This window comes from Acomys russatus, chromosome 15 (assembly GCF_903995435.1).
Source record: "Acomys russatus chromosome 15, mAcoRus1.1, whole genome shotgun sequence".
In the NCBI taxonomy this organism is placed as follows: domain Eukaryota; kingdom Metazoa; phylum Chordata; class Mammalia; order Rodentia; family Muridae; genus Acomys; species Acomys russatus.
The window spans coordinates 64,488,267-64,512,513 of record NC_067151.1 but is presented as its reverse complement, the minus strand read 5'-3'; positions in this window follow the sequence as shown (position 1 = coordinate 64,512,513).

The following is a 24,247-nucleotide window of genomic DNA, read 5'->3' as shown; positions in this document are numbered from 1 at the left end:
GTTTCAGAGTATAATACGGTTGAATAATGAGCATGTTTGTCATCTGTAGATACATCTAATGTAGTTTCAACATGTCAAGTAGTAAAGTAGAGTCATAAGTTATCAGAGCTCATTCTCTGTTAACCCTTATGTGCCCAGGTTAGTTGATTCTGTAGGGTTTTTTTTCTGTGGTGTCCTAGACTCTCTGGCTCCTTCGGTCCTTCCTCTCCTTCTTCCACAAGGTTCCCATGTTCTGCCTAAGGTTTGTGACTCCCTGTGTCTGTTTCCATCGGCTTCTGGGTGAAGCCTCTCAAAAGTGTGCTAGGCTCCTGTCTGGAAGTATAGCAGAATATCATTAATAGTGTCAAGGGTTGGCTTTCTCTTAGGGAATGGGTCTCAAGGTTGGCCAGTCATTTTTTGACCATTCCCTCAATTTCTGCTCCATTTTTATCCCTGCACTTCTTGTAGGCTGGACAAATTTTGGGTGGAAGATTTTATGGGTGGGTTGGTGTCCTCGTCTCTTCATTGGAAGTCTTGCCTGGTTACAGAAGGTGGCTACTTCAGATTCACTATACTCTGTTGCTAGGAGTCTTAGATAGGGTCGCTCTCACAGATTCTCGGGAGTTTTCCTTATCCTAGGTTTCTGGCTCTTCTCAGAGATAAACCCCACCACAAACTTCCATTCATTCATCCTGAAGACAACTGTGGATTCCAAAGACATGCAGATCCAGCCTATGGTTCATGGCTCTACTGGCTGTCTTGAGGAGACCTGTAGGACCTCACAGGATCACACAGGTTAGACACCCACAACCTAACTCCCTGCCTATAGGTTCAGCTGGGACACAAGCAGCAGAGCAGAGTTGTAGATGAGAGAAGATTCATCCCCCAGACCAAACCCCAAGGCTTCTCCTACATGCCAGAGAAACTTAGCAGTCTCCAGGAACAACCACCCAATGCCAGAGACAATCAGATGGCTAAAGGCCAGCATAAGAACACAATCAACAAAATCAGGGCAATATGGCAGCAAGATGTTGTGGTTAATTTAGAAGCAGGGTCTAATGAATGTTTATTGTTATCCCTATAATTATTATTATGGCAATATTTTCTAACCTGCTAGCAATCATTGAAACACAGACACCTGTGTTAGTTAACCTGGGGCAGGGCAGATATTAATCCCCTAAACCATCTCCCATGTTGGGGCAGATAGCCCATACCCTGCCCCAGTCCCATGCCATCTGCTTCTAATAATTCTATTGGGCTACCTCCCATCCATAACCCCAAATACTTGTTAATGCTCTTCGTCCGGGATGAATCCTCCATCACACCAGCCACGTGCTTCTTACTCCACTTCACCCATGGCACCGACCTCCCTTCTTCCTGCTCATCTCCTCTGGTCTCTCCTCCATCTCTTCAGTTTCTCTCCCAAAAACCCATGAACCTTAGCCATGCCTATCCCACTTGCCCTGCCTAGGTGTGATTTTTTTTTAATTGGTCAAACAGGAATAAGTTGTTAGACAAGGTTAGAAACATTTTGGGGCTACATGAGCCTGCTTATTTGGGTAGCAACCAGACCAACCCCCCAACAGCAAACTCTGGATATCTAAACATAACTGAAACATGGGGAAATGATGTTAAAATTATGCTTATGAAGATGGTAGAGGATTTAAAAAGGAACAGAACATGAACAACAGAGGTCAGTATCACCAACTGAATACAAGAGAGAGAGGAGAGACTCTCAGCTGTAGAAGACAGAATTGAAGAAATCATACATCTGCCAAAGAAAATATTAAGCTGAAAAAATTCCTGACACAAAGCATCCAAGAAATCAAGTACATGACAAAAAGACAAAACCAAAGAATAATAGGAATAGAGGAAAGAGAAGATTCCGGGCTCCAAGGACCAGAAAATATTTTGAAGAAAATTTCCCCAACCTAAAGAAATAGGTACTTTTAAACATACAAGAGGCTTACAGAGCACCAAATAGATTAGACCAGAAAAGAAATTCCCCTTGCCACATAATAATCAAAACACTAAATGTACAGAATAAAGAAAAAATATTAAAAAACCAAGGGAAAAGACCAAGTAACATATAAAGACAGACCTATCAGAATCACATCTGACTTCTCAACAGAGACTGGGAAAGCAAAAGGTCCTGGGCAGATGTCAGGCCAGACTACTATACCCAGCAAAGCCTTTAGTCACCATACAGGGAGAAAACAAGATATTCCATGACAAAACCTAATTGAAACAACATCCATGCACAATATCAGCCTACAGAAGATACTAGCAGGAAAACCCCAACCCAACAAGGTCAATTACACCCAAGAAAACACAGGATATAAATAACTTCACAACAGCTCAGGCTATAAGAACAACAATTAATAAATGGGATCTCTTGAAACTGAAATGTTTCTGTAAAGCAATGGGCACAGTCAATAGAATGAAACAGCATTCTACAGATTGGAAAAAGATCTTCACCAAGCCTGCATCCGACAAAGGGGTAATATCCAAAATACATAAAGAGCTCAAGAAATTAAACACTAACAAAATAATCCAATTAAAAATGAGGTATGGAGAATTCTCAACAAAAGAACCTCAAATGGTGAAGAAGCACCCAACATCCTTAGTCATCAGGGAAACGCAAATCAAAATGACCCTGAGATTCCATCTTACATCCCTCAGAATGACTAAGATAAAAAACTCAAGTGACAGCACATGCCGGCAAGGATGTGGAGAAAGGAGAACATGTCTCTATTGCTGGTGGGAGTGCAAACTTGTACAATCACTTTGGAAATCAATCTGACACTTTCTCAGAAAATTGGAAATAGCTCTACCTCAAGATCCAGCAATACCACGCCTGGGCATACACCCAAAAGATGCTCCACCATACAACAAGGACACTTCTTCAACTATGTTCATAGCAGCTTAATTTGTAGTAATAAGAATCTGGAAACAGCCTAGATGTCCTTTAACTGAAGAATGGATAAAGAAACTGTGGTACACTTACACAATGGAATACTACTCAGGTATTAAAAACAAAGAAATCATGACATTTTTAGGCAAGTGGATGGAACTAGAAAAGATCGTCCTGAGTGAGGTAACCCAGACTCACAAAGACACACATTGTATGTGCTCACTTATAAGTGCATGTTTGTCATGTAGTACAGGATAAACACAGTACAATTCACAGACCCAAAAAAGATAAGTAACAAAGAGGACCTACAGGAGGATGATTGAATCTCACTCAGAAGTGGAAACAGAATAGACATCAGAAGTGGTTTATGAGAGGGAAGAAGGTAGGAGAAGGAAAGTAGAGAAAAATGAGGGTGGAGATCAGGCTTGGGGTGGGTTGGGTGGACAGAGGGACGTCAGAGTGGAGGGAAACCACAGTCAGGGGCATCTCTGGGACAATGGAGACCTAGGACTGGGTAGACTTCATGGAGAATATAGTGGTGACTCTAGCTGAGACTCCTAGCAGCAGGGGTCATGGGGACTGAAAGACAGAGCCTACAGAGTTTGAAGGGATATTCAACAATATCTCCTCCAATCTGAGACTCACCCCAAGAGAGAAAGCCAACCCCTGACACATATTAGCGATACTCTGCTATGCTTCCACACAGGAGCCTATCATAGCTGTCCTCTGATAGGCTGCACCCACACAGGTGTGGAGGCTCACAGCCTGAAGACCCAAACACCATGGCTCTGGAGGTTGAGGCTTCTACTTCATTTATAGTTTCTCTCTCTCTCTTCCCCCCACCCCACCACATCCACCCCCTCTGCATCTCTCTCTCTCTCTCTTCGTGTGTGTGTGTGTGTGTGTGTGTGTGTGTGTGTGTGTGTGTGTGTGGTGTGTGTGTGTGTGTGTGTGTGTGTGTGTGTGTGTGTGTGTGTGTGTGTGTGTGTGGTGTGTGTGTGTGTGTGTGTGGTGTGGGTGTGTGTGTGTGTGTGGTGTGTGGTGTGTGTGTGTGTGTGGGTGTGTGTGTGGTGTGGTGTGTGTGTGTGGTGTGTGTGGTGTGTGTGTGGTGTGTGGTGTGTGTGTGTGTGTGTGTGTGTGTGGTGTGTGTGTGTGTGTGTGTGTGGTGTGTGTGTGTGTGTGTGTGTGTGTGGTGTGTGGTGTGTGTGTGTGTGTGGTGTGTGTGTGTGTGTGTGTGTGTGTGTGTGTGTGTGGTGTGTGTGTGTGTGTGTGTGTGGTGTGTGGTGTGTGTGTGTGTGTGGTGTGTGTGTGTGTGTGTGTGGTGTGTGTGTGTGTGTGTGTGTGTGGTGTGTGTGTGGTGTGTGTGTGTGTGTGTGTGTGTGTGGTGTGTGTGTGTGTGTGTGTGTGTGTGTGTGTGTGTGTGTATCTATATAATGCTAGTTTATATTTGGGTATCAATTATTCAGTTTATTTTACCTGACCACATAATTGGTCAGTTTAAGATCATTAGATAATTAATATTCAACAGATAATTTATATTCTTTGCGGAAGGCAATAAAGAATTAGGTAGTCTTCCTTTAGCAATTGTTTGTGTAAAACATATAATGTGAACATTATATTCTTCTTTTAAAAAGAATTTCAGTGCTAGAGGTTGAACCCCGGGGTGCTGTGTATGCCAGGCAAGCGCTCTGCCCCTGTGTTGCATCCTAGGCCTCCATCAGTAGCATCATCCATAAACATAGCAGATGTGTGCATGGGGGAGGGGGGGCAGGACCTTTGCCCTGTCATCATTTGCAGAACGCCTTTGTTGGCTGCTGGTTGTTTGTGTCTAATTTTCTGGCTCCTGGTCTTTGTTTCGTCTTTCTCGGAGATGAAACTTAACTGTAGTCTTCTAAATAAATTCTTTGGAGGGTTATTTTTAAAAACCAATTGTTTTACTTTAGCTTCTGGCTATGCTCCCCTTTTTGTTTTCAGTCATCTCTAGCCCCTGGAGACACAGGGGTGTTTCTATAAATTCAGCTCTTTCTTGGCAGTGTGAGTCAGCAGCACTGGGGGCCCCGGGCTGACTCACGGAGGGCAGTTCTTTAGAGAGGCCACCAATGCTCAGGCTCTGGCTGCTGCCTCAAGGTCCACTGCCCACTTCTTGAGCTGGAGGCTGCTCTTGCCAATAGGGGCCTGTGAGTGAGGTGGGGTGGAGTCCAGCCAGCCACTTCCAGGTCACTGCTCCCACCTTCTGCCCTCCCTCTACTGGCATATCCACCCACTCTGTACCCTGAGTGCTCATCAGAAGTTTGGACAGTTTGGCTCCTTCACAGGGTGTTGGCGAATTAAGGGAAGAAGTGTTTGCTGATGATTGTGAAGTCACAAAGGAGCAAAGGATTATTCTTCCGAACTCTGCTTGTGCCTCTGGCTTTCAGGGGAAACGCTGAGTGGTTCTCGTGGGCAGCTCTGAATATGTCACGCTTGCTAGGGGACTAGTCAGCTTCCATGGACAGAATACGCCAGTCACCCTGAATCAGCTTTTATCTCCTTACTCAAGGCTTACCCTACGTATGTTGTTGCCTCTCCGTTTCTGAACAATTATTGTGAGGATTAGAAACAGTATTTACATTCAGCTACACAAAAATTAAATGATTAATGTGTGCATTAGTTTGTGAAAAGCACTAGATTAGTTGTAGGACCTTATAAGTGGCTTTCTTAGGTTAACACCTTTAATCATTACATAATCTAGTAAGTGTAGTTTTGCCTTTATAAGTGAAGAAAGAGCTTGGAGAGGTACAGTGCCCAGCCCACAATTACACAGACACTAAGTGTAGGGTGTTTGTTTTGAAGGCCACATCTCTAGCCGCTGTGATACACTCCTGCTATCCTGTGCTGGTGGAGACGGAGACAGGCAGCCTGGCCTTTCCTTTTCCATAAGGCCTAGCGACAGTCAGGCTCCGGAAGGGGTTCAGCGACTGCACTTCTCAGTCTTCATGCTTTCAGTGTCTTCAGTCACATCTATTCCAGAAATATTCTCCTCAGATGCCGTCTCCGTCTTCCCGGCCTGCTCTGAATTTATAACCTTTTGCTTGCTCTGAAAAATCAGTGTTCAATTCAATGGGTAGTTCAATTCAACCTCTCAATAGCAGAGCAGGGATGAAGGAAACACAGAGGCTCCCTGGCAGACATCTACAGCATTACCACAGACATGGACAAGGCAGCCATACGAGACACAGTTAAAATCTGAGTGTCGTAAAAGATATACATCAGTGCACATGTGGGGAAAGAGACTTCATTCAAGCTGGCTGGACAGCTCATGCCAGGTTTTCCACACTGAGCACTTGTCTTGAACAGTGTATGATAAAGAGCAATCAGGGGATAAGGTCCTGGCCTAAGAAATATGCCCAGGAAATGTAAAGGACGCTGCTGGTGTTGCTATGGCTGCTTTGATCTTCCCATTACTGGGAACAAGAAAGAATATGTTTGCATTTCCCGTACGTTGGCAATCTTGACTCTGCTGTCTATGCGCAGGGTCTCTGGCAGAGCCTGGCTCCTTCTCTAGACACTGTTTGCTGTAGTGTTTCACCCCTAGCTAGACTGCAAGAGCAATCTGTCTGGAGCAATGCGAGAGCCAAATTGGAACCGAGTGGAGTCTGTATTCTACTTAAGAGTGAGTCAGGAACCTGGGCCCAGACTTTTCAGATAAGAAGTGGGCCCAGCCCTTGGCTGGAGGAGGTCATCCAAGTGCATTGCTTTGTGTTGTTTGGAAATCCCGGGTCTTCATCTCACTTCATGTTTGGTTCTGGGATACGGTGAGAAATTCCAGACCACCTCTCTATGAGCAGAGAACTTTCTGGAACAATTTATCCATTTTCTGACACCCAGCCAAATGCCCAACAAAGATCCATCTCATCTCTTCTCAGTTTATGGCATTGAACTTGGTACAAGGGACATAGGGTTTTTTTTTTTAATTTGAGTCATATGACCGCACAAGTACAACCCTGGGCTGCTTGATCAAGGAAACAATGAGAAGAGGAGCCCACTACAAAGCTGGGATCAGAAAGTTGATTGTTCTTGAACTGAACCTCAGGGAACAAAAAGGAGAGAGAAAACATGGTTGGATGGAAGGTGCAGAGGAGGTGAGGGCACTGGATGCCTGTGGGCACATCCACTGGATGGGAGTTTTGAGGAGATGAAGGTTACCAAGCCATGCGGCGGAGATCGTGGGCATTGAGACAGTCTTTTCACACCCTCTCTGGTGCACAGAAAGACTTTGCACGTAGAGATGACCTACTGACTCTGCCTTTTAGAACAGCAGTGCCTGTTGGGAAGATGGGGCAGGGTGGAGGAGTTAAGACGGAATGTACGTCAAAGCCATTTGGGGTGCTGTGGCCTAGATGGGCCTGGTTCAGAGTATGTGGCCTGGAGGGGACGATGCTGGAGAATTGGGAAGTGAGGAGTGGCAGGGAGAAGCCAACACTGCCTTCCGCGGCTCTGACTTTGGCTGCTGCTGGTTTCCCTGATGAGTGTTTTTTTTGCGGAGGCAGAAAGCAAAGAAGCAGAAAGAGGCACACGGGGCTGAGGGCAGACAGGTGAGTTCAGCGCTACATGTCGAGTCAGCAGAGAGTAAGCGGGGTTAGCCGAGCTTGCCAGGTCCTCAGACGGAGGTTTGCAGGCCATCTCCAGCATAGAAGCTCTAGCTAAAATGTTGAAAGTTTTGGGGTTTGAACTGTGTCTAGAAAGCAGATCAAGAAGAACACATAAAAGAGGGTTAGAAGGGAGCAAGGAAAGAGCTACACCAAGGGGTAAATCCAGGTGTGACCAGCAGCAGAGAACAGCAAGGTGGCGCCGAACAGAGCCTTTGGGTACACAGAAACGAGATTGGAAAGCACCGGGTTGAGGGGCAAGTGGGAGGGCATGAGGAGAGAGAGTGGGTACAACTTTTTATTAAGTGAGGCTAAGAAAGCACGCCAAGAGAACACAGGTGGGGAAGGGAGGCACAAGCAAGAGCGAATTGTTCCAAACAGAAAAACCATCATCCTGTTTGTAATCCAGGGGAAACACACCAGTACTCAAAGAGCTGTATGTAGCACTCCTGGACTCCATGGGGGCTCTAAGAGTCCCCTTGGTGGCGATCTGTACAGAACTCCTGGAACAACAGACAGAGCAGCCTTCTGGTCTGTGGGGACTTTGTACACACATCTCTGCTGCCGTCAAGGCCTCGGCTTCTTCTGAGGTCCTTTACTCTGCGAGGAAAGCCCTCACAGCCAGAAGAGCTGACTGGACACTCTTTTTTTTGTTTTTTTGTTTTTTGTTTTTGTTTTTTTTTTTTTTATTAATTTATTCTTGTTACATCTCAATGTTTATCCCATCCCTTGTATCCTCCCATTCCTCCCCCCCCCCCCATTTTCCCATTATTCCCCTCCCCTATGACTGTTCCTAAGGGGGATTACGTCCCCCTATATATTCTCATAGGGTATCAAGTCTCTTCTTGGCTACTTGCTGTCCTTCCTCTGAGTGCCACCAGGTCTCCCCCTCCAGGGGACATGGTCAAATGTGAGGCACCAGAGTACGTGAGAAAGTCGTATCACACTCTCCACTCAACTGTGGAGAATATTCTGACCATTGGCTAGATCTGGGAAGGGGTTTAAAGTTTACCTCCTGTATTGTCCTTGGCTGGTGCCTTAGTTTGAGCGGGACCCCTGGGCCCAAATCTGCCCATCATATTGTTCTACTTGTAGATTTCTAGGACCCTCTGTATCCTTTTATTTTGCTATTCTCCCATGCGTCTCTCATTTAGAGTCCCCATAGGATGCCTTCCCCTCTGTCCCAGTTTCCTGGTAAGTGAAGGCTTTCGTGGGACATGCCCCTTGGGCTAGTATGCAGATATAAGTGAGTATATACCATTTGATTCTTTCTGCTTCTGGGTTAACTCACTCATTATGATCATTTCTAGCTCAATCCATTTATCCACAAATTTCGGGAATTCCTTGTTTTTAATAGCTGAGTAGTATTCCATAGTGTATATGTACCACAGTTTCTTTATCCACTCTTCTACTGAGGGACACTTAGGCTGTTTCCATGTTCTGGCTATGGGAAATGCAAATCAAAACAACTCTGAGATTCCATCTTACACCCATCAGAATGGCTAAGATCAAAAATTCAAGCGACACCACATGCTGGCGAGGATGTGGGGAGAGAGGAACACTCCTTCATTGCTGGTGGGAATGCAAACTAGTACAGCCACTTTGGAAATCTATCTGGTGCTATCTCAGAAAAATGGGAATAGGGCTCCCTCAAGACCCAGCTATTCCACTCCTTGGAATATACCCAGAAGATGCTCCAGCACACAACAAGAAAATTTGCTCAAACATGTTCATAGCAGCCTTATTCATAATAGCCAGAACATGACTGGACACTCTTGCCCTCAAGGCTTCAGCCTGAGCCTGTCAGCAGCAAGCTTCCCTCGAGTACCTTTACCTGCAAGTCCCTTCTTGGCAGAAGAGACAAGGGTAAACTTGGTGGAGCAGGAGACATGTACCTGGCTGAGAACTGAGGTTGATGCCTTGGGACCTTGCTCCTGAGTCAGGCTGAGTTCGCCAGCAAAGCCTGTGGCCAGGCTGCCACCTAGTGTTCAGCTCCGTGTATAACAAGAAAACCTGTAACTGCCACGGCGCAGCAAGCCTTCGCGAAGCAGCCGGGACTTGAGCTCATCAGGCTGAACTAGGGAGAGGAGGCCTGTCGTGTGGGAAAGAAAGAGTTGAAGCTAAGAGTCGGCCTGAGCCCAGAGAGGCCGATAATATGACCAGCACTCAGCACCGTTGTTTTGTTTTTTAAATACACACTCTTATTCCATCCTCTGAGTTACTATTGTCTTTCCTGTTTTATAGATATGGCTTATTATTGGATAGTTCAAAAAGATTTGGCTAAGCCATTTGTGAAGAGCTTGGAGAGGGGTCTTTAGGCTTTGGGAGGGAACAACCAAAGTCTAAGGCAGAAGTAGGTATGAATCCTGGAGGGCTGAGACCAAGGTCTGGCTGTCCTTAAGGTCCAGTGAGGGTAGGAGGGACATGCTGTGTGCATTTTGTGCAGTGCTCTGGGCTTGCATGGAGGGTTGCCAAGGACGCAGGCTCCAGCAAGTCCTGCACAGGAGCCAAGGCAGAGCTGACACCAGATCTTAGCCATGACGGGAGGAGGATCTGAGGGGAGGCTGGCAGGAGGTACAGTAAGCGTTCGGAACTGAAAATCGGAGCCATGCACTGGGTGTAAATGGGTCCTGGGAGCAGGGAAGGTTGGCTCACCTGCTTCCAGACCTGGAGATCCAGGGCCTCTGGACATTCAGGGTGGGGATGCGTGGACACAGCTGCCCTCTGTACCACAGGTGAGGCACAGAAATGTGTTTTCTTCCTATCTGCCTTGGTATGTCAGTAAACGTGTGGAAGCAGCGGATACTCTGTTGGGAGTAAGACGCTGAGGTGGGACTGGATCCTACCCGCCATGTGCCAGCCGAGATCTTCTGCATCTGGCCTTCCAGTGGGTTATCTAGGACGGTGCCTCTGTATTTGGTGCAGCTGTTACTGTTGTCACCTCTGGATGCTCTTCTTGTCTTTAGTTCTTTTTGTTTATCCAAATAAAGTTCCTTTTGGAAAATAGCACACATTTCTCATTTTTCTAAACAAGAAGGCGGGATCAATCCATTCCTGTACAGGGCAGGATCCTGAGAGAGAGAGAGAGAGAGAGAGAGAGAGAGAGAGAGAGAGAGAGAGAGAGAGAGAGAGAGAGAGATCTCCAGGGCTTCAGGGGCCCACACCTCTGAGGTAGAGTTTGAAGAGGGACAGTAGGGAGAGCAAGGCACAAAGGAGAAGGCTGACAGAGGGTGGCTGTGTCTGATGGTCCTTTCTACACTTCTTCATCCCCTCTCTCCTCCTACATACCCACTGTTCCTTGTTTTCCCATAGACAGTGACCACCTCACTATATAGTTAACTGGATCCCAGTGATGATCAAGAATTTTTAGTGTTTATGTACCTATACATTTGATACATCCACTTTGTTTTTAAACTTTATTTTTTTAAATGTCTGGTTGTATAAATAAGACAGTCACTGTAGGAAATTCAAGGAAATATAAGGAAGATAATAGGAATTGCATTAGACCTCCAATTCGCTACAAATAAGCGAATTGTCATAGGGAATTGGCCCCAGTGACCAGTAATATGACCCTGTTTTTTTTTTTTTTTTTTTTTTAGCCACTGAAATTTTGTGGTGCTTAGGGGGGTTGTAAACAATGTGCCCAGCCCATACTCGTTGTGTGCCTAGTTGTGGACAGGTGCTTGGTGAGCTCAGAATTTTCCTGTAAACATTAGAAAATGCTGTGTAGCAAACTAGCTGGGACACTGCCAGATTCCACATTACTTGTTTTCCCCAACTCAGCTAGTGGCTCCCTGCCAGGACAACACGCTGAGCCTTGCAGGAGATGGTGCTGGATGCTGCACTGGGTCCACCTGAGTGTGAGTCAGTTCTGGGAGGTCCAGTTTCTCAGCAGTTGGATGTAGAGGACCCACTGGGTGCCAAGCCCCCACAAGAGCTCCTGGGGGTGCAAAGACTCAGGTTATTACCTCAGGATATACAAATGTAGCTTGCCACGGGTGACAATAGAATTAGATGCAAACAACAGCAGGGGTGGCTTTGGGAGCAAGCCACTCCAGGGACGCGTCATAGAAGATGTGTCCTGAGAGTTGGGTCTTAAAGAGAGAAGTGTGTAATAGGTGTGTGTGTGCGTGTGTGTGCATGTGTGCGTGTGTGTGTGTGTGTGTGTGTGCATGCATGTCTGTGTGTGTGTGTGCGTGCGTGTGTGTGTGTGTGTGTGTGTGCGCGTGCGCGTGCGCGTGCGTGTGTGTGTGTGTGTGTGTGTGTGTGTGAAGTGGAGACAGTTCGGGACCAGCTGCAGCGAGTGACTATTGTGAGAAAGAAAAGAAAGAGCAGTGACCTAGCAGTGTAAAGGGTTAACAAGTGTTCCAGAGACAAAGGAGTCTTCCTATGGCTCACATTTTCATGCCTAAGCTTTATGACTAAAGTGGTGTCAGCTACCTCAAGGCCTGCTGTGATCTACAAGCCACGAGCTGCCCTGGCAGAATGAGCCCTCCCTTGGATCTTCCATGCGTAGTTTGGGTGTGCTTAGGCGGACTCAGGTGTGTTTGACTGGGCTGTCCAGGCTGAGCGCCTGGGATTCTCTAGACCGACGTGGCTCTTTCCACAAGTCATGTCCTTCCTGACATGATGGCCCAGCACCTTTGTGAGGCCTGTTGTCATCACTAGACTCTGAGCTCGGCACATGCAAGCGATGTTGGGCTCGTCCTGCGATCCCTAACACCTAGCCTTGGCTCTCACTCAGAGTATACATTCATTAGAGGTTTAATTTTCTCTGTGAGCATTTTGCGTCTCTCTGTAGGTGCAGACTTCACTTCTCCACTGAGACTCATTCCAAGGATGACCCTAGGCAGTGGTGATCTGATGTAAGTAAGAAGGGCTGAGGTGGGTTGTTTCTCATCAGCTTCAATTAGCACTTGATGAAGGTCACGTTCCAGGCTTAGGTAATGAAGTCTCACAGCTCAATGGATGGAAACTGGTTTTCATTGGCAGCTTGACAAGTCATACCACACAGCCTCTCCCACTCCACCTACAGCACTAGTAAGTGACAGATTTAGGTGGTAAATGCTTGGAGTGCCTTGGAGGATTCTGTTCTAGCCAACCAGCAGAGTGCTGCTATGACTTGGGTGTGCCCTGATGACAAATAGTGGCCTGATTATTGGGGCCTATTGTTCCTAAGATAGGTTTTGGAGGCCGCCCAGTGGCTGAGCCAGCTTTAGAACTGCCAGCAGGGACTGGGTGGCAGGCAATGAGAGGCACGTCTTCTGGGTACCAGTCGGGTTGCATCATTGGCCCCATTTGGGAACCTGGAACTTAGCCTTTAATGTTAACAGTCCCCGAAGACTCAGAATATTCTTAAACGACCCCTCCCCTCCCAATTCTTGTAAAGAAGTATTCAAAGAAGTGGAGATGGATGAGTGGCTCAGCGAAGAGATGAGGTTGGTGGATGGTAGGTAGTAGTAAGCCACCAAGTTCATGGGAGGTGGATTGCAGAACGTAAAGATGGATGGATGGTAGAAATCAAGGATGGATGGGTGCAGGACCAAGTTGTACCTGGGAATAGTCCACCTAGGGAAGTGCACTTGATGCTAGTTCTGAGGTACCACTGTGATGGTGCCTCTGTTTTTATAGTTTCTGAAGACTCCCTAAGAGTGGCTAACTAACTACATAGGGGTAACGGCCTTCCACATATCTTTTAGGAAACAGTAATAAATCAAGTGGAACTAATACTTCTTCAAAGACTTGCCATCCACCAATCTACCTTTTTAGATTTATAAATTGTTGTCGTTTTTATCTCCTCACTGAAAAGACGCTTCCCTCAAGCAGATTAAAACAAATTCGTCGAAGCTTATTCTGAAGGAAAATATTAATAAAACACATTCATTCAAAATGCCCCTCGTGAAAACCTTAAGAGGTGGGTTGGGATACCACCTGCTTGGACTTCTGCCGACTTTGGAGGTGATGCAAAGCACATATGGCCATATGTCTTTCTCTCACACACTTGCCGGGTAAGCTATATGGGAGAGAGTGAAATGCCTGCAAAAAAGCACATTAGGAAAAAAAACCACTCCCGTAAAAGTATGAAAACAAGCAATAAGACGCTCCCCCCACACACAGTTTCAGACATGGTCACAGGCACGCTTGTTGGTCCATTATTCTTCGACAAGCTTGTTGTTTCCAAGGCTCCGTGCCTACGTGTGTGAGCCTTCTACAGTTACTGTCCACGTGCTTCATGCAGTAACCTGGTTTCCTCATCTAGCAGGATGTCATGGGCATTGCGTGTTGCTCCATAGTCTTTGTAATTACCTTAAATGATTGTATAATACTCGATTCGTCATGGCATTGATGAATATCTAGGATGCTTGTGGGTTTTTTTTATTCTTTGTGAGTTTAAAAAAATTAAAAATTAAATTAGTGGGTGTCTTATTTCTTTTCCTGCTCCTACTTCATTGGAATGGGAAAGATTAACAAAGTTCATTTGATCCTTTCCTGAGAGTCAACTTCCTAGGGTTAAGACTGAGTACTAAAGTTTAAACATGGCTTAAACATATTGGAATCCCCCTCTTACTCATAACAGCAGTGGCTCTGTGAAAGTCTCCGCACTATACAATAAAATTCTAAAAACGTTTCCAAACTTTAGATGTAACCCCATTCTGGGGGGAAGCACTGAAGTGACATGTCCAGGTTGGGACCTGGTGTATTGTCCCTCTGGCGACAGGATCTGGCAGTGTTGGACACTGGGTGGCTTCGGGGTGTACTTGTTAGGTGCAGTGCGCAGGTTAGGGATCAGGGACGAGGCCCAGGCCTTTTTCACTTCAAAGCCTGAGCTTCTCTCTCAGCCTTGCCCTTTGCCTACTGATGCTGGTTGGGGCCAGGGAATGGGCTTGCAGGAATTCCCACCCCTCTTACCTAAGGCCTCAGGCCCAGGGAAGCACCCTGGGGTTGGGACTTCAATGTATAGTTTTTCTAGAGTTACGCTCGCACGACATTTTTCAGAGGTTAGCACGCAAGTGGAGCTCTCACGTGTTGCTAAGACAAGTCCAGTGCTGGGCGAAACATTAGATTCAGAAACTTTGCTAGGCTTTGTTTGTTTGTTACTGTTGTTGTTGCTTGTGGTTGTGGTGGTGGTGGTGGTGGTGGTGGTGGTGGTGTGTGTGTGTGTGTGTGTGTGTGTGTGTGTGTGTGTGTGTGTGTAGCCAGATGTCCTGATTATGCATTTCCAGAAACACTGCCTATCTCTGTAAAACCCAACTCCACGACCTTAGCAGGCAGAGCAGGCAGAATAATGAACCCCTCTCCTGTTCATGGTGCTGCCTGGCCAGGCAGAGGCCCCACGATGGTACAGCCAGCACACATCACACCCAGTGCAAGCTCTGTACTCTGGAGGTGAAGAGATTCTAAACTCTGCCATCTGTGCAGAGAAATGGCAAAAGGGGTTTAGGATGGAAAAGTCAGATACCACACTTTTAGGAGGATGGAGAAGGACTTAAAGGGAACTGGGATCTAGAGACAGACACAGAACCACAAAACACTCCTCTTTAGGGGCCAGGCCTCCTCAGCAATTCCAGTTGTGTGATGGACACCTCCTACATGCCCAACTAGACCTTTGAGAATGCAGCGATGACTGAGAAATGTTCCTGACATAAGAGAAATGTCACATTTTACCAGGACAAAAGCACAAAACTATAAAACTAACAAAAAAAAAAAAACGAACAAAAACTAAGCCCAAGCTCATTCACCGCTCTTTAGTGGTGGGGTGCCACAGAGAGGAGGGAAGGGGAGGGTCTGCAACACTTCACAGAAGGGACACAGTTTGGACCCCACCTGGAAGCATGGATGAGGGACCAACTGGTACAGAAAGACTGGCAGATCATCACGAAGGTCAGAGGGCGAAGCAAGTCCCAGAGACTCACAGGAGCATGCCGTGATCCAGCTGTGCGGGAAAGGAACCATGTGAGACTGGAGAGGGTGTCAAAAGCAACAAAGACTTGTAAAGTTGCCACCAGAGTTGACGGTGATCTATGTATTGTGTGTGCGAGTAGTGGGTGTCCACTGTCTGTCTGTCTGTGTGTGTGTGTGTATCTCCGTGTGTGTGTGTGTGTGTGTGTGTGTGTGTGTGTGTATAGTTATGTATCTGTTCCGTGGTGTGTGTGTGTGTGTGTGTGTGTGTAGGTATACAGCTGTTCCATGGTGTGTGTGTGTGTGTGTAGGTATGCATATGTTCCGTGATGTGTGTGTGTTTGTGTGTGTAGGTATATAGCTGTTCCATGTGTGTGTGTGTGTGTGTGTGTGTGTAGGTATGCATATGTTCCGTGATGTGTGTGTGTTTGTGTGTGTAGGTATACAGCTGTTCCATGGTGTGTGTGTGTGTGTGTGTGTGTGTAGGTATGCATATGTTCCGTGATGTGTGTGTGTGTTTGTGTGTATAGGTATACAGCTGTTCCATGGTGTGTGTGTGTGTGTGTGTGTGTGTGTGTGTGTGTGTGTGTAGGTATGCATATGTTCCGTGGTGTGTGTGTTTGTGTATGTAGGTATGCAGCTGTTCCATGGTGTATGTGTGTGTGTAGGTATGCATATGTTCCGTGATGTGTGTGTGTTTGTGTGTGTAGGTATATAGCTGTTCCATGGTGTGTGTGTGTGTGTGTGTGTGTGTGTGTGTGTGTGTGTGTAGAAGAGTATCTGTGAGCACAGAGGACTACAGTAGGCTGACAGAATGGAGAATTCTTACAAGCACCTATATCATGAGCTTGACAAGTGGGAAAGGAAGATGAGTTAGAGAGATAAAGTCCTTGCCAAATATAACTCACAGTCTAGTGTCTACCAGAACACACACACACACACACACACACACACACAAACACACACACACACACACACACACACACACACACCTTGAATCATGGAGCATGGCAAACATGGGGAATAAAGGAAAAATGATAGTACAAAAGGAAGTAACTGTGGGTCAGGACACCTTCAGGGAGCAGGCAACGCTGCTGCCTCAAGGCCTGAAGAGAGAGAAAGCATTCTAGACAACTGGGGTGGTCAAGTGGAGGAAGGACACTTGATTGTGTCTGAAAAAGATCAGAGAGGCTAGTGGTGTGCGAGTGTAGCCAGCGAGGGCCAAGGAGGGGTGAGACAGGGTTTCAGGAGTTGAACTTTTTTAAAAGCAAATAGCATTGAATGGTTTCAAGTAGAGTGAAAACAGGAGGGACCACAAGTGAGGGAGGCGGGAGCTGCTGGGAGGCTGTGGCAGTGCTCCAAGCACAAGAGATGTCCTTGGCTTCTGCAGTGTCAGAGAAGAGAGGGCAGCTGCTCCAAGATGCATTTGGAGGTTACGTGAGGAACGTTGGGTGTTCAGGGGATGAAGAACAGAAACGATCCTGGTTGACTTCTGGGTTGAAACTTAAGCCGAACAAGAGTGGGGTCTTCTTAAGAAATTTGGGTTCTGAGTCTCACTACACAAGGGTCTCAGCTCCTGTAACACAACCTGTGTGTGTGTGTGTGCATCTGTGTGTGTCTGTGTGTGTGCATATATGTGTGTATGTGTGTGTCCATCTGTGTGTGTGTCTGTCTGTCTGTCTGTGTCTGTGTGTGTGTCTGTGTGTGTGCATGTGTGTGTGTGTGTTGCTGGGTGGTGGTGTTATTGTATCCCTCCTCCTAGCTTTCCACAATTAAAGAGGTAATTTGGAGCCCATTGCTTCTCAGAGAAGGGCCAGGAGTCTGAGAAGCTGTCTGGGTAATTAGTGCATTACCTACTTGCCAGGGGTAAGGGATGTCACTTTCAGTCATTCCGTGCCTTTTTACTAAGCAGCTGTATGGCCTAAGCCCCATTCTGGGTGCCAAGGGGCTTAGCAGTGAGCAACATATAAACATTTCTGCCTTCCTGGAGTTTACCATACTAGCTAGTAGACTGGTAACAGGAAGATAATAAATAAAACATGAGGGAGACTCGCAAGAGCTGTGGAGAAAGAGCGGGGGTGAGGGGTGGGGAGTGATGCTGGTGGGTGGAGGATGGGCTGAGGACACACAGGGGGTATGTGTGTCAGGCTGCGGAATGTGCCTTCAGCCTCCACAGAGACCTTCGTGGGCAATCTATTGCTACAGTGCCACTGTCCATGGCCTGCAGGCAAACTGGGCACATTCTCCTGCTTGCTTGCTGGTAGTTTCCAAGTTCACAACTCCTCTGTGATGTTGTTTATTTATTTTTTTGTTCTTCCTTTAAGTAATGCAGATGAATGCGGATACAATTGCACTAGGTGTGAGCTGAGAGGGAAGGAACCGGGAGTCGGGTCAAGTCTGTGAAAGCTAAGGTCAGGGCTTTGGAGCAGAGTTGAAGTATGGAAGGAGCCAGACTCTGATACTGGGTTTGCAGCTAGACAGTCCTGAGCTCAAGGTTGCGGGAGATTTCTACTGGCCGCAGAAGGGTAGTCTGGTAGGAGAAGGGAAACAATGTGGCTGAGATACTCTGAGGTCTGGCTTGGCTGTGTGAGCCACCCTCTGATTGGTCTCATGGGGCGCAGATTGAGTTAGAGGCCAGTTTTGCTCCTGATTTAGTATTAAGATGTGAAAGGAATTCCAACTGAGGGCCTCAGTGCGGATGTCCCACCTATGGCAAATTGCAACACACTTTCCCCATGGGCACCTCGGCTAGGGAGGCGTGGCCGTAATCAGCAACCGAAACTCTCGGCAGGTGTTAATTAAGCAGTCTTGTGCTGATTCTATCTTCCCTTTATTAAGGATGAGGACAACACAGGGCCCCTCTTGCTCCTGGGTTCTCCCTGTCTTCCACCGGAGGCTCATGGGGTGGGGAGGTTAAGTGGAGTTGAATGCCCCAGCTCTGTCATGCCAGTTTCAAAGGGAATATTGCATACCAGAGACAGTGCAGGAAGAAGCGGGGTGACCTCTGAGAGCCCTACCTCCAGGGAGTTGCCTCAGCGTAGCAAAAGGTCCTTCTCGCTGTGGTAACGCCACCAGCAGATTGTTCTGATTCTGAGTGTCTCCTCACCTCGCTGCTCTTAGCACCAGAGAAGCGAATCCACTCACGCGTATGCTCACCCCAGCCTTCAGAAGTGGCGGCTCGCAGCAGGAGATGTTTAACAGAAGGGCACCAGGTTGAAAAGGAGGAATAAAAGTGGTCACTCGGGCTGGAGAGATGGCTCAGAGGTTAAGAACACGAGCTGTTCTTCCAAAGGTCTTGAGTTCGATTCCCAGCAACCACGTGGTGGATCACAACCATCTATAATGAGATCTGGTGCCCTCTTCTCACATGCAGGCTGAATACTGTATAAATAAATAAATAAATAAATAAATAAATAAATAAAGTCTTTTTTAAGAAAGTCGTCACTCTTGGTAGTTGAATCTGGGTTACGTGACTGTGGTCAAGTCACACCAAGTGTGTGAAAACATCTCCTATAAAATAACTGTGAACTTCTTACTAATTCATTTTATCAGAGCACATTTACATTTTCAGCGGAGAAGTGAGGGGATACTCATGGCAATTGTTAGAAAGCCCAGAGATGTCAGCCCAGTATAAGATTTGGATATGTTAAATCACACCTTTGTTAAGAGTAGGCCTGTGTAGGAGCAGAAACCCCACAAGGTTTATAAACATGTAAATATTCTTTGGAGTCAGCTTTATAGGCAAAATCGAAGGCTTACAGAAAGGCCTTTCCTGTCAGGGTCTTTGATTCTGATAGATGCAGTTGAGCTCACTGGTACCAAGCTAATGGTGTGTATCTGACCTCTCTGTGTGTACGTGACATCTCTGTGTGTATCTGACCTCTCTGTGTGTATGTGACCTCTCTGTGTGTATGTGACCTCTCTGTGTGTATGTGATCTCTCTGTCTGTATGTGACCTCTCTGTGTATATCTGACCTCTCTGTGTGTGTATGTGACCTCTCTGTGTGTATGTGACCTCTCTGTGTGTATGTGACCTCTCTGTGTGTATGTGATCTCTCTGTCTGTATGTGACCTCTGTGTGTGTGTGTGACCTCTCTGTGTGTATGTGACCTCTCTGTGTGTATGTGACCTCTCTGTGTGTATGTGACCTCTCTGTGTGTATGTGACCTCTCTGTGTGTTTGTGACCTCTCTGTGTGTGTGTGACCTCTCTGTGTGTATGTGACCTCTCTGTGTGTGTGTGTGACCTCTCTGAGTGTATGTGACCTCTCTGTGTGTATGTGACCTCTCTGTGTGTATGTGACCTCTCTGTGTGTATGTGACCTCTCTGTGTGTGTGTGTGACCTCTCTGAGTGTATGTGACCTCTCTGTGTGTATGTGACCTCTCTGTGTGTATGTGACCTCTCTGTGTGTATGTGACTTCTCTGTGTGTATGTGACCTCTCTGTGTGTATGTGACCTCTCTGTGTGTGTGTGACCTCTCTGTGTGTATGTGACCTCTCTGAGTGTATGTGACCTCTCTGTGTGTGTGTGACCTCTCTGTGTGTATGTGACCTCTCTGTGTGTGTGTTACCTCTCTGTGTGTGTGTGACCTCTCTGTGTGTGTGTGACCTCTCTGAGTGTATGTGACCTCTCTGTGTGTATGTGACCTCTCTGTGTGTATGTGACCTCTCTGTGTGTATGTGACCTCTCTGTGTGTATGTGACCTCTCTGTGTGTATGTGACCTCTCTGAGTGTATGTGACCTCTCTGAGTGTATGTGACCTCTCTGAGTGTATGTGACCTCTCTGTGTGTATGTGACCTCTCTGTGTGTATGTGACATCTCTGAGTGTATGTGACCCCTCTGTGTGTATGTGGCCTCTGTGTGTGTGTGTGTGACATGGATTCTAGCTCAGGTATTAGCCCCACCTCTTTCCAGTTGACTTTAGACAAGTTTCATCAAACTCTGGTCTCCAGTTTTTTTCTCACCTATAAATTTGGGGTATTCATTTCCATGCCCTTTGTGTTGGGTGTTGAAAGGAAGAAACAAACTGAAAAAACTGAAGTTTACTGAAGGGCAGTAGCTTATGAAAACCAGGATGCAGTGGCCGGGGAACATGGAAATCTTGGGCTGGATTTCCACGTTCTGACTTCCCAGAGTTGTTTCTAACACTTCCTGAGACAGGACTGCTCCACCTGAGAGGCACGGAAGGGCCACGCTGACATATGGTAGGAAACAACCAAGGAATTATACAGTGCCGGGAAGGAAAGGCCCTCTGCTGTGACCTGTCTCCCCTTCTAGTTTGCATATAAGAGGCAGGTACTGAAATGCTCTCCTATTACTGAAAAGCTGCATAAGGACCCAGGTGATTTGGTACGAGAATTGGGGAGCCCTCCAGAATCTTTCAGGTTTTATAATTTATCCCTTAGGGATCCTGCCCCTGCCACTGCTGTAAAGCTCTGAGGTCCAGGAAGCTTGTCATGCCCAGTGTCCAAGGACATCCTATCCAAAGCCCACGGGCGCCCCCTGTTGGTCAAGAACTAAAGGCTGCTTTTGAGTATGGTTTCTGGATACCCTGCGCTACACATTGTGGTGTGACTGGTTTTGTTTGTTTGTTTGTTTTAATATTTATTTATTTAATCTGCATGAGGGCTGTGTCCTCATGAATACCAGAACACAACCATCCGTGATGGGATGGGATGCTCTGTTCTGGTAATTTCATGTCCAGAAAACACCTGTAATTCCTCTTCATGCAAATAAGGCATGCCCAGCAAGCACCTTGGCCCCAGCCAATGATGTACAATCACCTTGAAAGCCTCTACCAGCTCCCCAAATATTTAAATAGCTTTTGTTCCCCCAATTAAATGAGCTGCTCAATAAAGCCTGCCTCCTGAGAGTCTATTCTCAACAGCTCAGAGCCACCTGCCTCGCCCTCTCTTTCAGGCTGCTGGTCTAATCGCCTGAAGGCAACTGTGCAGTTAAGGGAGGGGGAGTGGAATGGGCTTGCTGCCTATATTCCAGCCAGGGTCACCTCTTTTCCCTTCAGAGGCTCAAATTCCCGCTTGCTCCACAGAGCCTAGTTACTTAGTCTTCAAAGCTAGGGCTATTTTCTTAGATGCCATCCTAGAATGTTTTCTTCTACAAACTTCTTTCTTGGCCATCCTCTCTTGGAGACTTAAAACACGTCAGGAGGAAGACCAGTGGAAGCAGATCAGGACAGACCAGACTCTCCCAGGAAGGAGCAGAGGCCCCTTTAGAACAAAGTCTAAAGTGCTTTGCTATTTAGGGCAAATGTGTGAAGAAGAGCAGGCCTGCCTCGTGACTGTGGCACCACACTCACTGCCTGCCTGCTGGGAGGCAGATTCCCAGAACCCTAGGCAGACAGGAGGATCCTGAACATGAACCAATCAGCTCCATGAGGGCCACTGAGCCCGAGAGGGCCAACCTGGCCTCATTTACGTCTTCACAGGAGTATGAGATGTGGGCTTCTTGTTCTTCAAGGCTGTAGTTAAAGAGCGCCTGGAGGGGAAGGCCAGAGCACATTTGACAGGCTGGCAAGCTGTCGGGGGGTGGGCACTTCAGTAGCATGAGAGGTTAGGGAAGGTGGTGGGGATCACAGGTTGCTGGAGGCTGACAGGCACTGCCTGGAGCACTGGAAGGGAAGCTGTAGTCCCAAAGGGTGATGACGTCTTTCAGGCAAAGTGCTAGTACTAAAATTTTGACCCTGTCCATTCCTTACGACAGCCTTGTGTGGTGGGCTCTGCCCTTCTGTGTTTTATAACAGAGGACAGCTATGCCCCCACGAGGCTCGCTCTCCAGAGCTAGGATGACAGGAAGATGTTGGGAGTCTGAAAGGGGGCTACGACACATTGGTCAGACTGAGTTGGAGTGACAAAGTGAGATATTACATTGGACTGTGTGAAACTGTTGTTTTATAGTCTGAACATGGTGGGTGAGGAGTGTTTTGTGTTCACGTTAATAAAAATCTCCCAGTGTCCACACCAACCTTCCATATTGGTCATGAGTAAGAGTGAGATTAAACAAGATCCCCGGTTTGGGAATCTGGAGTGTACAACAGTCTGCAAAACGTATCTTCAAGAAGGCACCTGTTAAAACACGTGCCATCTCCTCTGAGTGCCCCTAACACCACTGCAATATGAGTTTTATCAAAACAATTCGCCACTTACCCAAAGCAACATACAAAGTGATGGAGTGGGCATTCTGATCACACTTTAAGTGGCCAGAGCCTCTGTGTAGAGAGCTGCTTGGCAACAGCTTCTTGGGCAGGAAGGGTAGAGGGCATTGAGAGAGAGGAAACTCAGTGTTGGAACCCCCAAAATACTGTCTGATTTGCTCCTATGGCTACCCTGTACGACAGGCTTGGGATTCTGTGGTACTCTGGCTCCCTCTTTAGGCAAAGTCCTGAAATGCACACCCTTACATCAAAAGTTGCAGATTTGAAGACCATGGAAAGAAAACCAAAGACATACTGGCATGAGCAGATGGGCAGTGGCCGTCACTGACACTGTTGTACAAGGACGCAAATCAGGTTCTGAGTGTCCCATGATCTCGACTCAACAGTATCAGAGTCGGTGTTGGCCCCTGTGTTGGCAACACTGTGACGAAGGAGACTCTCAGGGCAAGGACCAATTCTTACCACCTTCTTCACCAGACTACTGCTGAGTGCAACAGACGGGAGCCCTCAAAGTGCCCAAGCTCCTCACCCTTGGCACTTCTCCCCAGAACCAGAGCTTGGGAAAATCTCCTTCTACTGCACAACGCGAGTCTTAAACATCACCCTGTGATGTGTGGCGATCAGTCCTTCTGTCCCGCATTCTTTTTATGGTGCCTGTTTGGCTTGCCCCCTAACCGCATCCTATTCTTGGAGATCATCTGGGAAACTCTTTTGGGGCACTCTCTCTTTTCCTGCTGCCTCTCCTGGACAGTCACCTTTTGTTTTATTGACAGGGGTGAGAAAAAACTCTGAATTTTGGAGATGGAGGAGCATCTATCTGTCCATCCATTAATTTATAAAAACAAGTAAGTATTTAGTGTGCCTCTTCGTAGATCCCTTCAATATTGTTGGCAGTACATAAGGCTTGGGTGCAGTCAGTGAGCAATAAACCAAGTAAATAAATTGTACAAAAGCTAAGGTGAAAGTGACTGTAAAAGTAGAGCCACATTAAAAGAAAGAAAGAAAAAAAAAAGCTTGGGAGTATAGGGCCAGAGGGTAAGTCGCTATTTTAACAGACTAGAGCTTTATTATAAACCATGAGTGAGGTGAAGGAGTGACCCATGCATCTAACCAGGTGAGAAGATTCCAGGCCTGTAAATGCCTGTGCTTACTTATCAGGCAAGGTCAGCTAATATGGCTAATACAAGGAAATCAACCAGGCCTGTTGTGTGTGTGGGGGGGGGGGACCCAGGAATCAGACTTTCTACACCTTTATCAGAACAATATAATGGCAATTGCCAGGATCAATACAGTGATAGTTGCCAGTACACAATGATGTTTGCCAGCTATGCAGGTTCAGAAGACTAAGTCTAAGACCAAGGTTCAGAAGACTAAGTCTAAGACCAATTTTCCTGCCAAGCTTCCATGCTTCCTTGACTTCCAAGGGAACCAAAACATCTCTTATTAGCTCATTGACCATAGGCAAGTAACACGCTTGCTGGGCCTTGACTTCTCAATGGGTGAATTCTTCATAACCCCATCTCAGGGGAGGTAATGGATGAGCACGTGTAGGTGTAGGTGCCTTGTAAGGCCAAGCATATAATAAACACTGCAGAGGTGGTAATGCTCTCCTCTCACTGCCCTCCAGCCACAATAGCCTGCCTGCCACATTCTGT